This window comes from Capricornis sumatraensis, chromosome 16, assembly GCF_032405125.1.
Source record: "Capricornis sumatraensis isolate serow.1 chromosome 16, serow.2, whole genome shotgun sequence".
In the NCBI taxonomy this organism is placed as follows: Eukaryota; Metazoa; Chordata; class Mammalia; order Artiodactyla; family Bovidae; genus Capricornis; species Capricornis sumatraensis.
Window position 1 is genome coordinate 3,976,415 of NC_091084.1, and position 11,439 is coordinate 3,987,853.

An 11,439-nucleotide genomic window follows, 5' to 3' on the forward strand; every position below is an offset into this window, starting at 1 on the left:
ACGACAGAGGATGAGATGGCTGGAAAGCATCACTGACTCGTTGAATGTGAATCTGAGTGAACTCCGGGAGTTGGTGATGGGCAGGGAGGCCTGGCGTGCTGTGATTCATGGGGTCGCAAAGAGTCGGACACGACTGAGCGACTGAACTGAACTGAATACTCCATTGTGTATATGTACCACAGCTTTCTTATTCATTCATCAGCTGATGGATATCTAGGTTGCTTCCATGTCCTGGCTATTAGAAACAGCGCTGCGATGAACATTGGGGTACAGTGTGTCTTTCTATTCTGGTTTCCTCAGTGTGTATGCCCAGCAGTGGGTTTGCAGGATTGTATGGCAGTTCTAGTTCCAGTTTTTTAAGGAATCTCCACACTGTTCTCCATAGTGGCTGTACTAGTTCGCATTCTCATCAACAGTGTAAGAGGGTTCCCTTTTCTCCACACCTTCTCCAGTATTTATTGCTTGTAGACTTTTGGATAGCAGCCATTCTGACTGGCATGAAATGGTACCTCAGTGTGGTTTTGATTTGCATTTCTCTGATAATGAGTGATGGTGAGCATCTTTTCATTGTTTGTTAGCCATCTGTATGTCTTCTTTGGAGAAATGTCTATTTAGTTCTTTTGCCCATTTTTTGATTGGGTCACTTATTTTTCTGGAATTGAGCTGCAGGAGTTGTTTGTATATTTTTGAGATTAATTCTTTGTCAGCTGCTTTGTTTGCTATTATTTTACCCCATCCAAAGGCTGTCTTTTCAGCTTGCTTATAGTTTCCTTTGTTGTGCAGAAGCTTTTAATTTTAATTAGATCCCATTTGTTTATTTTTGCTTTTATTTCCAGTATTCTTGGAGGTGGATCATAGAGGATCATGCTGTAATTTATCTCGGAGAATGTTCTGCCTATGTACTCCTCTAGGAGTTTTATAGTTTCTGGTCTTACATTTAGATCTTTAATCCATTTTGAGTTTATTTTTGTGCATGGTGTTAGAGAATGTTCTAGTTTCATTCTTTTACAAATGGTTGATCAATTTTCCCAGCAGCACTTTTTAAAGAGATTGTCTTTTCTCCACTGTATATTCTTGCCTCCTTTGTCAAAGATAAGGTGTCCATAGGTGTGTGGGTTAATCTCTGGGCTTTCTATTTTGTTCCATTGATCTATATTTCTGTCTTTGTGCCAGTGTCATACTGTCTTGATGACTGTGTCTTTGTAGCAGAGCCTGAAGTCAGGCAGGTTGATTCCTTCATTTCCATTCTTCTTTCTCAAGGTTGCTTTGGCTATTTGAGTTTTTTTTTTTGTATTTGCATACAAACTGTGAAGTCACTTGTTCTAGTTCTCTGAAAAATACCGCTGGTAGCTTGATACGGATTGCATTGAATCTATAGATTGCTTTGGGTGGTATATTCATTTTCACTATATTGATTCTTCCGATCCATGAACACAGTATATTTCCCCATCTATTAGTGTCCTCTTTGATTTCTATTTTATAAAATTTAAATTTATTTATTTTAATTGGAGGCTAATTACTTTACAATATTGTAATGGTTCTGCCGCACATCAACATGAATCCACCATGGGCGTACACGTGTTTCCCATCCTGAACCCCCCCTCCCACTCCCTCCCCGTATCATCCCTCTGGGTCATCCCAGTGCACCAGCCTCAAGTATCCTGTATCAAACCTGGACTGACGATTCATTTCTTATATGATATTACACATGTTTAAGGGCCATTCCCCCAAATCGTCCCACCCTCTCCCTCTCCCACAGAGTCCAAAAGACTGTTGTATATATCTGTGTCTCTTTTGCTGTCTCACATATAGGATTATCGTTATGATCTTTCTAAATTCCATATATATGCGTTAGTATACTGCATTGGTGTTTTTCTTTCTGACTTACTTCACTCTATATAATAGGCTCCAGTTTCATCCACCTCATTAGAACTGATTCAAATGTTCTTTTAATTCTCTCTCTCTTTTTTCTGGGTCCCCTATAATACAAATATTTGTAACTTGACTCTATCCTGGAGGTTTCTTGAGCTATCCTAAGTAAAATTTTATTCTATATGACATTCTGAATTGGATCGTTTCTGATGATTTATTGTATTTTTCTTTATGATCAGTTCTTTTTGATGTTTTCTAGTTCTTTGATGAAGTTCTCACTGTGTTCTTCTATTCTTTTCCCAAATTCAGTGAGAATTTTTGTCACTAATGCTTTGAAGTCTTTATCAGGTAAATTACCTATCTCCATTTCATTATTTTTTCCCCTGGTGGGTTTATCTTGTTCTTTCATTTGGAACATATTCCTCTGCTCTCATTTTGTTTGACTTTCTGTGGTTTTATTCTTGAAAGCAGGCAAAACAGTTACCTATCCTGGTCCTGAAGGTGGGTGTCCTTGTGTAGAACCATCCCCATGTAGTCTGTAGTTGCCCAGTGGTTTTCATGGGAGACCAGGATTTGAAGCATGGATTTTATCTTTCCTAGGGTATACCCGCAGCCACTGCTTTGGTGGAGAGTAATATTTTGGCCACCTGATGCAAAGATCCAGCTCATTGTAAAAGACCCTGATGTTGGTAACAATTGAGCACAAGAAGAGAAGGGTGCAACAGAGGATGAGAGCGAAGTCTGGGAGATAGTGAATTGCAGGGAAGTCTGGCATGCTGCAGTTCATGGGGATTCAAAGATTTGGACATGACTTAGCAAATGAAACACAACAACAAAACCTAACTTGCAGCTTTCACATTGTGCTTTTTTTTTTAAGTCAACACAATAAATGCTGGAGAGGATATATAGAAAAAGGAAACCTCCTCCACTATTGTTGGGAATGTAAATTGGTACAGCTACTATAGAGAACAGCAATGAGATTCCTTAAAAACTAAAAATGACCCAGCTACCATATGACCCTATAATCTCATTCCTGGCCATATATCTGGAGAAAACAATAATATGATACAATGTTAGTGCTTTGTTGTAGACCAATATGTGAAAGACTGCACTAGTAAAAGTAATGCTTCAGTTGAATCAAAATGGTATTAATAATATGTTTCTCCACTTGTTAAAACACATATTAGTAAATTGTGTGTTTTTCTAAATGTTTCCTAATTATTTCAGTTACTGTCTGGTAAAGCCATTCACTTTTGTCCTGAAAGGAAGGGGGGATCGCCCATCTTTTTCTAGTGTACCAACGGAGGAATCTGGCACTTTTTCAAACTGGTACAAGAAATATGAAAAATTCTGACTAACAGACATATTTTGGTATACCCAGAATTCCTATCCCTTCCTGACTTTATAGATTTTTTTTCTAGAATTCACTAAATTTCCCATTTTCATAGTCCAAGTAAAGTTGACTTGATCCAAAGCTCTAGGAAAGGAGTAAGATGAGTTCAATTATCCATATATTTCATTCTCTTTCTACAATGGTTGGTTCAGAGACAGGCACATAACTCTTTCAGAGCAAATGAAACTGAAGAAGGTATTTGTTGAAACTTCTAAGAAAGAAACTTCCTTCTTTCTCTTTGACATCTGTTTCCCATGGAGATGAGATGTCTGCAGAGGTGTGAAGCCATTTTATTATATTGAATGGTATAGCTGGGAAGTCTCTGTAAACAGCCTATCAGAGAAGATAGAAATGAGAGGGTAAAGTTGAGCTCTTAATGAGATCACTTGAACTCCCAAATAAAACCTCACTTGATATTGACACTAATTCTGAATTTTCGATTTTATGAACCAGGGAATTTCTCCCTGTTCTGCACTTTCCTGAATTCTACATTTGTCTATTTGGGGTACATTCATCACAGGGTCTCTTTGTTACCTCTTTGACTGGATAGAGACTGCTTCTCTCAGTACTAGTGAATTTTTAGAGATAGCCTGGTATATGCATTTCACATGTAAGCCAACTAACCTTGAGTCAATATGTCTCAGGGATCTCATTTATCAAGCTATAATACAACAAGCTACTAATTCCTCTGCCTTAAACCCAGGACCAGGTAAGCAACATTATTCAAAATGGCCAGTCCAAAGTTGTTTTAACTGCTCTGCCATGGCTTTTCCATGGAGACTCCAATAAAAACTTTGGCCAGCCTTTTCAATTACTCTTCTGCCTCTAGCCAAAGGCCTGACACTTCTGTGATACTGCATGGTGTGGCATTCTCCCTTCTTTTAGGAAATGTAAGAAATAAAAATCTTCTTTGAAGTCTTTCCCCTCTTCATGTTGTCACTCAGCCATACCTCTGTAAATTAAATTCCTGATATAAATTTAGAGCACTCCCATTCCCCCATTCCTTTATTTTAGCTGGGGTGGGGGGTGGGGGGGTGGGGGGGTGGGGGGGGAGTTAGATTAAGTTGTTTGATTTGGAGTTTCTGTTACATAAAACATGTTTTAAAACTTATTTATCCAGGTAACTTTAATAAAAAAGTAAATTACCTTAGTGATATTCTTATCAGATAACTGTCCACTTCTTTCTTTTTTATTAGACAATTCTATTCTCTTACATTCTTCTCTCCCTCATTTCCTCCTCACTTTTAGTTTCCATCTCTTCCTTAATTCAATATTTATGAAGTATTGCTGAGGGCCTGTGCTAGTAAAAATGTTTCAAAATCATATGAGACTGTTCCTACCCTTAAAGTGGCTTGCAATGAACACATTTGAAGTAAGCAGGTGATAAGTATGATGGAAGCATGTGCAAGGTTTAGTGTGGCCTGAGGAAGAGAGTGATTGGTTTTTCTTGAGAGTAGTGTTCAGGAAGTTTCCTAGGAGTGGGTCTTAGAATTTTTAATGAAAGACAAAAACAGAGCATAGAAAAGCTTTCAGTCAGAGGCTGCTGCATGGAGAAAGACTCAGAAGCTTAATTCTTGGCATGCTTTGGTGTAGAAAAATGATTTTCTATGGCTGTAGCACAGAATGTGGCCAGTGATCTAATGCAAAATTTAATGGGGGACCAAAAACCTAAGTAATTGATAAATTTATTTTAATGCATTTTTTTTATAAAAATTCATGCAAAATTCTTAATAAACAAAATATGAAAATTTGAAATTTAAAAAGTGACATAGTAAAACAAATGGTACATTGCCACTTTGCAAAAGAAGTTTCAGTAAGATGAAATTGATTAAAAATTACTGAAGGTGTTTACTTATTTTTAAAAAGTAAGAAAAATGTCAGTTTTCCCAATTGATAAGAAGATAAGTTGATTTTTAAAATATTATGTGTGTGCCTTCATTTAAATGATGAAAGTAAAAAGAGAATGCACTTTGCTTTGAAATGAATAAAATATTTAAACCTAAAATAATATTGTTGGTTTAGTATACACTTGTCTGGAAGAAGCACAAGCTGGAATCAAGATTGCTGTGAGAAATATCAATAACCTCAGATAAGCAGATGACACCACCCTTATCACAGAAAGTGAAGAGAAACTAAAAAGCCTCTTGATGAAAGTGAAAGAGGAGAGTGAAAAAGTTGGCTTAAAGCTCAACATTCAGAAAATGAAGATCATGGCATCTGGTCCCATCAGTTCAGTTCAGTTCAGTCACTCAGTAATGTCCGACTCTTCGCGACCCCATGAATCCCAGCACACCAGGCCTCCCTGTCCATCACCAACTCCCAGAATTCACTCAGACTCATGTCCATCGAGTCAGTGATGCCATCCAACCATCTCATCCTCTGTCGTTCCCTTTTCCTCCTGGCCACAATCCCTCCCAGCATCAGAGCCTTTTCCAATGAGTCAACTCTTCGCATGAGGTGGCCAAAGTACTGGAGTTTCAGCTTCAGCATCATTCCTTCCAAAGAAACCCCAGGGCTGATCTCCTTCAGAATGGACTGGTTGGATCTGCTTGCAGTCCAAGGGACACTCGAGACTCTTCTCCAAGACCACAGTACAACAAACATCAATTCTTCAGTGCTCAGCCTTCTTCACAGTCCAATTCTCACATCCATACATGACCACTGGAAAAACCATAGCCTTGCTATGGACCTTTGTTGGCAAAGTAATGTCTCTGCTTTTGAATATGCTATCTAGGTTGGTCATAACTTTCCTTCCAAGGAGTAAGCGTCTTTTAATTTCATGGTTGCAGTCACCATCTGCAGCGATTTTGGAGCCCCCCAAAATAAAGTCTGACACTGTTTCCACTGTTTCCCCATCTATTTGCCATGAAGTGATGGGACCAGACGCCATGATCTTCGTTTTCTGAATGTTGAGCTTTAAAGCCAACTTTTTCACTCTCCTCTTTCACTTTCATCAAGAGGCATTTTAGTTCCTCTTCACTTTCTGCCATAAGGGTGGTGTCATCTGCATATCTGAGATTATCAGTATTTCCCCTGGCAATCTTGATTCCAGCCTGTGCTTCCTCCAGCCCAGCGTTTCTCATGATGTACTCTGCCTAAAAGTTAAATAAGCAAGATGATAATATACAGCCTTGATGTACTCCTTTTCCTATTTGGAACCAGTCTTTTGTTCCATGTCCAGTTCTAACTGTTGCTTCCTCACCTGCATACAGGCCTCTCAAGACGCAAGTCAGGTGGTCTGGTATTCCCATCTCTTTCAAAATTTTCCACAGTTTATTGTGATCCACACAGTCAACGGCTTTAGCATAGTCAATAAAGCAGAAATAGATGATTTTCTGGAACTCTCTTGCTTTTTTTATGATCCAGCGGATGTTGGCAATTTGAACTCCGGTTCCTCTGCCTTTTCTAAAACCAGCTTGAACATCAGGAAGTTCATGGCTCACGTATTGCTGAGGCCTGGCTTGGAGAATTTTGAGCATTAATTTGCTAGTATGTGAGATGGGTGAAATTGTGTGGTAGTTTGAGCATTCTTTGGCATTGCCTTTCTTTGGGATTGGAATGAAAACTGACCTTTTCCAGTCCTGTGGCCACTGCTGAGTTTTCCAAATTTGCTGGCATATTGAGTGCAGCACTTTCACAGCATCATCTTTCAGAATTTGAAATAGCTTAACTGGAATTCCATCACCTCCACTAGCTTTGTTCATAGTGACGTTTTCTAAGGCCCACTTGACTTCACATTCCAGAATGTCTGGATCTAGGTGAGTGATCACACCATCATGATTATCTTGGTCGTGAAGATCTGTTTTGTATAGTTCTTCTGTATATTCTTGCCACCTCTTCTGGTGGCTGCGATGACATGCAGAGCATGGCCGAGGGGAATTACCCCACGTCTGAGGTCAGGGGCAGAAGTCGGGAGGACCCCACCCCTGAGGGGTAGTGGCTGAAAGGAGCTACCCCATGTCCAAGGTCAGGGGCGGCAGCTGAGAGTGCCAGGCTGTGACAGTGCAGGAGCAGCCGAGAGGAGCTACCCTTGCCTGAGGCCAGGGGCAGCGGCCAGGAGGAGCGACCCCATGTCCAAGGAGTAGGGGGTGCACCAGTGCCAGAGGGCGTAGAGGAGCTATTCTATGTTCAAGGTCAGGAGGGGCGGCAGTGAGGAGATACCCCTCATCCAAGGTAAGAGAAACCCAAGTAAGGTGGTAGGTGTTGCAAGAGGGCAGAAACACTGAAACCATAATCACAGGAAACTAGTCAGTCTAATCACACTAGGACCACAGCCTTGTCTAACTCAATGAAACTAAGCCATTCCCTGTGGGGCCACCCAAGATGGGCAGGCATGGTGGAGAGGTCTGACAGAATGTGGTCCACTGGAGAAGGGAATGGCAAGCCACTTCAGTATTCTTGCCTTAAGAACCCCATGAACAGTATGAAAAGGCAAAATGATAGGATACTGAAAGAGGAAATCCCTAGGTCAGTAGGTGCCCAATATGCTACTGGAGATCAGTGGAGAAATAACTCCAGAAAGAATCAAAGGATGGAGCCAAAGCAAAAACAGTACCCAGCTGTGGATGTGACTGGTGATAGAAGCAAGGTCTGATGCTGTAAAGAGCAATACGGCATAGGAAGCTGGAATGTCAGGTCCATGAATCAAAGCAAATTGGAAGTGGTCAAACAAGAGATGGCAAAGGTGAATGTCAACATTCTAGGAATCAGCGAACTAAAATGGACTGGAATGGGTGAATTTAACTCAGATGGCCATTATATCTACTACTGTGGGAAGGAATCCCTTAGAAGAAATGGAGTAGCCATCATGGTCAACAAAAGAGTCCGAAATGCAGTACTTGGATGCAGTCTCAAAAATGACAGAATGATCTCTGTTCATTTCCAAGGCAAACCATTCAATATCATGGTAATCCAAGTCTATGCCCCAACCAGCAACACTGAAGAAGCTGAAGTTCAACGGTTTTATGAAGACCTGCAAAACTTTTTAGAACAGCCCCAAAAGATGTCCTTTTCATTATAGGGGACTGGAATGCAAAAGTAGGAAGTCAAGAAACACCAGGAGTAACAGGCAAATTTGGCCTTGGAATGTGGAATGAAGCAGGGCAAAGATTAATAGAGTTTTGCCAAGAGAATGCACTGGTCATAGCAAATACCCTCTTCCAACAACACAAGAGAAGACTCTACACATGGACATCACCAGATGGTCAACACCAAAATCAGATTGATTATATTCTTTGCAGCCAAAGATGGAGAAGCTCTATACAGTCAACAAAAACAAGACCGGGAGCTGACTGTGGCTCAGATAATAAACTCCTTATTACCAAATTCAGACTTAAATTGAAGAAAGTAGGGAAAACTACTAGACCATTCAGGTATGACCTAAATCAAACCCGTTATACAGTGGAAGTGAGAAATAGATTTAAGGGACTAGATTTGATAGATAGAGTGCCTGATGAATTGTGGATGGAGGTTCATGACATTGCACAGGAGACAGGGATCAAGACCATCCCCATGGAAAAGAAATGCAAAAAAACAAAATGACTGTCTGAGGAGGCCTTACAAATAGCTGTGAAAAGAAGAGAAGTGAAAAGCGAAGGAGAAAAGGAAAGATATAAGTATCTGAATGCAGAGTTCCAAAGAATAGCAAGAAGAGATAAGAAAGCCTTCTTCAGTGATCAATGCAAAGAAACAGAGGAAAACAACAGAATGAGAAAAATTAGAGATCTGGTCCCATCACTTCATGGCAAAAAGATGGGGAAACAGTGGAAACAGTGTCAGACTTCATTTCTTTGGGCTCCTAAATCACTGCAGATGGTGATTGCAGCCATGAAATTAAAAGATGCTTACTCCTTGGAAGGAAAGTTATGACCAAACTAGATAGCATATTCAAAAGCAGAGACATTACTTTGCCAACAAAGGTCCGTCTAGTCAGGCTATGGTTTTTCCAGTAGTCATGTATGGAGAAGGAAATGGCAACCCACTCCAGTGTTCTTGCCTGAAAAATCCCAGGGACGACGGAGCCTGGTGGGCTGCTGTTTATGAGGTCACACTGAGTCGGACATGACTGAAGTGACTTAGCAGCAGCAGAGTGTATGGATGTGAGAGTTGGACTGTGAAGAAAGCTGAACGGCTGAAGAATTGATGCTTTTGAACTGTGGTATTGGAGAAGACTCTTGAGAGTCCCTTGGACTGCAAGGAGATCCAACCAGTCCATTCTAAAGAAGATCAGTCCTTGGTGTTTTCTGGAAGGACTGATGCTAAAGCTGAAACTCCAGCACTTTGGCCACCTCATGTGAAGAGTTGACTCATTGGAAAAGACTCTGATGCTGGGAGGGACTGAGGAGCAGGAGGAGAAGGGGACGACAGAGGATGAGATGGCTGGATGGGATCACCGAATCGATGGACATGAGTTTGAGTGAACTCCAGGTGTTCGTGATGGACAGGGAGGCCTGGCGTGCTTCAGTTCATGGGGTCACAAAGAGTCGGACATGACTGAGCAACAGAACTGAACTGAATATATCTATTTTCTAAATTTTTGATATTTTTCCAATACCTTAATATTTTATAATAAAGGTAGGTCATTCATATTAAAATATGTGTATAGGGACATTTTTTCATTATCTCAAGGTCCCTAATAGTTTGGCATGGATCTTTCTGAATATTGTCTCTACTTAAAATTTTAATATTTTTATCAAAATATTTTGCAGTAATTTTTAAACAATATTGCAATAAAATATTGTTTAACTTGAATACTGAGTTATTTGGTTTCCTCTTTATTTTTCCTCTGAAAGCAGATTCCTCACTGATTTCACTCTAATATTGGCCTTGGAAAAGGAGGTAGATTCATTTAAAGAAGCACACATTCTTAATGTTCATACTCACTACAAATTGCTTTTTGATGAATGAATTTAATTGGTAATACTTTACTGAAACTGACAACCAATATGTTAGAAAAACTTAATGATCTTCCTTCTATGTGTCTCTCTTACTCCTCACACAGAACACTTTACATCTCACAGTCTGGTCACCAAATATTCAGGTTTTTTTTCCTCCTCACCAAGCAACTCTCCACAACACCATCTGGCATCCTATAATTTCTATCAACTTTGACAGAGAGTGTCAGATCCCATAGTTTAAGAGCTCAGCCCCATAAGACTACTCTCACCCTACTTCAGATGCCAATGGCAAATAGTAGGTTCCCAAGTTACCCATAACTTCTGTTAGACTTGGCTACAAATGAAGTCTTCCCATTGCCTGCTTCTAGTTGGATTTCATAATTTGTTGAGCATTTCATAATCTCAAGGAAATGCTTATCTTTACCAGTTCATGAAAGGATATGATAAGAAATACGAATAAAAAGCCAGATGAAGGGATACAAGGGACAAGGGCTGGGAGACTCCTGAGTACAAGAGCTTCTGCCTTGTGGAAGGTGCATCATACTCTCAGCATATGGATACTGAAAGAACTAGAAACTCAGTAGACACTTTTAGGATTTTCATGGAGGTTTTATCACACAGACATGATGGATTATTAACTCCATTTTCAGCCTGTCTCAAGAGAATAAGTGTGGGACTGAAAATTCTAAGCTTCTAATAATGGTTTGGTCTTTCTGGTCAATGGCCATTCATCCAGGAGCTGTCCAGGAGCCCACACAGAGTCTTCTCGTTAAAACAAAAGACACCTCTATTATTCAAAAATTGCAAGTGTTTCAAGAGCCCTGTGCCAGAAATGGAGATGAATTTATACATAAATATATATTTATAAATTACAATATCACATCATTATGTAAAAAACAAGTATGTAGTCCCACTCTCCAGGAAGCCTTTTTAACTTCTAGACAAGCTGAACCTACCAAGGGACAGACACTAGTCTCAAGAATGCAACAGCTCCACAGCCTGTGGACCCATTCCACTCCAACAACAGGCCAGATCCTGCAGTGGAATGGCTTGGGTCTTGACCCTACCCACTATCAGCCCACCATAAGCTTAAGGACACCCCCAAAACTGCAATCAACTGTGTCAGAAAACCCCCCACCCACCAGCAATCTACACCACTTCAAAGACCCCTGGGTGCTGCAGTCAGACTCCAGGACCCAGCTCTGCCAGCCATTACATCAGCAAAAGCCCCAGGAAATAGCTTCACCCACTAGTGGGCAAGTAACCACCCTAGAATCT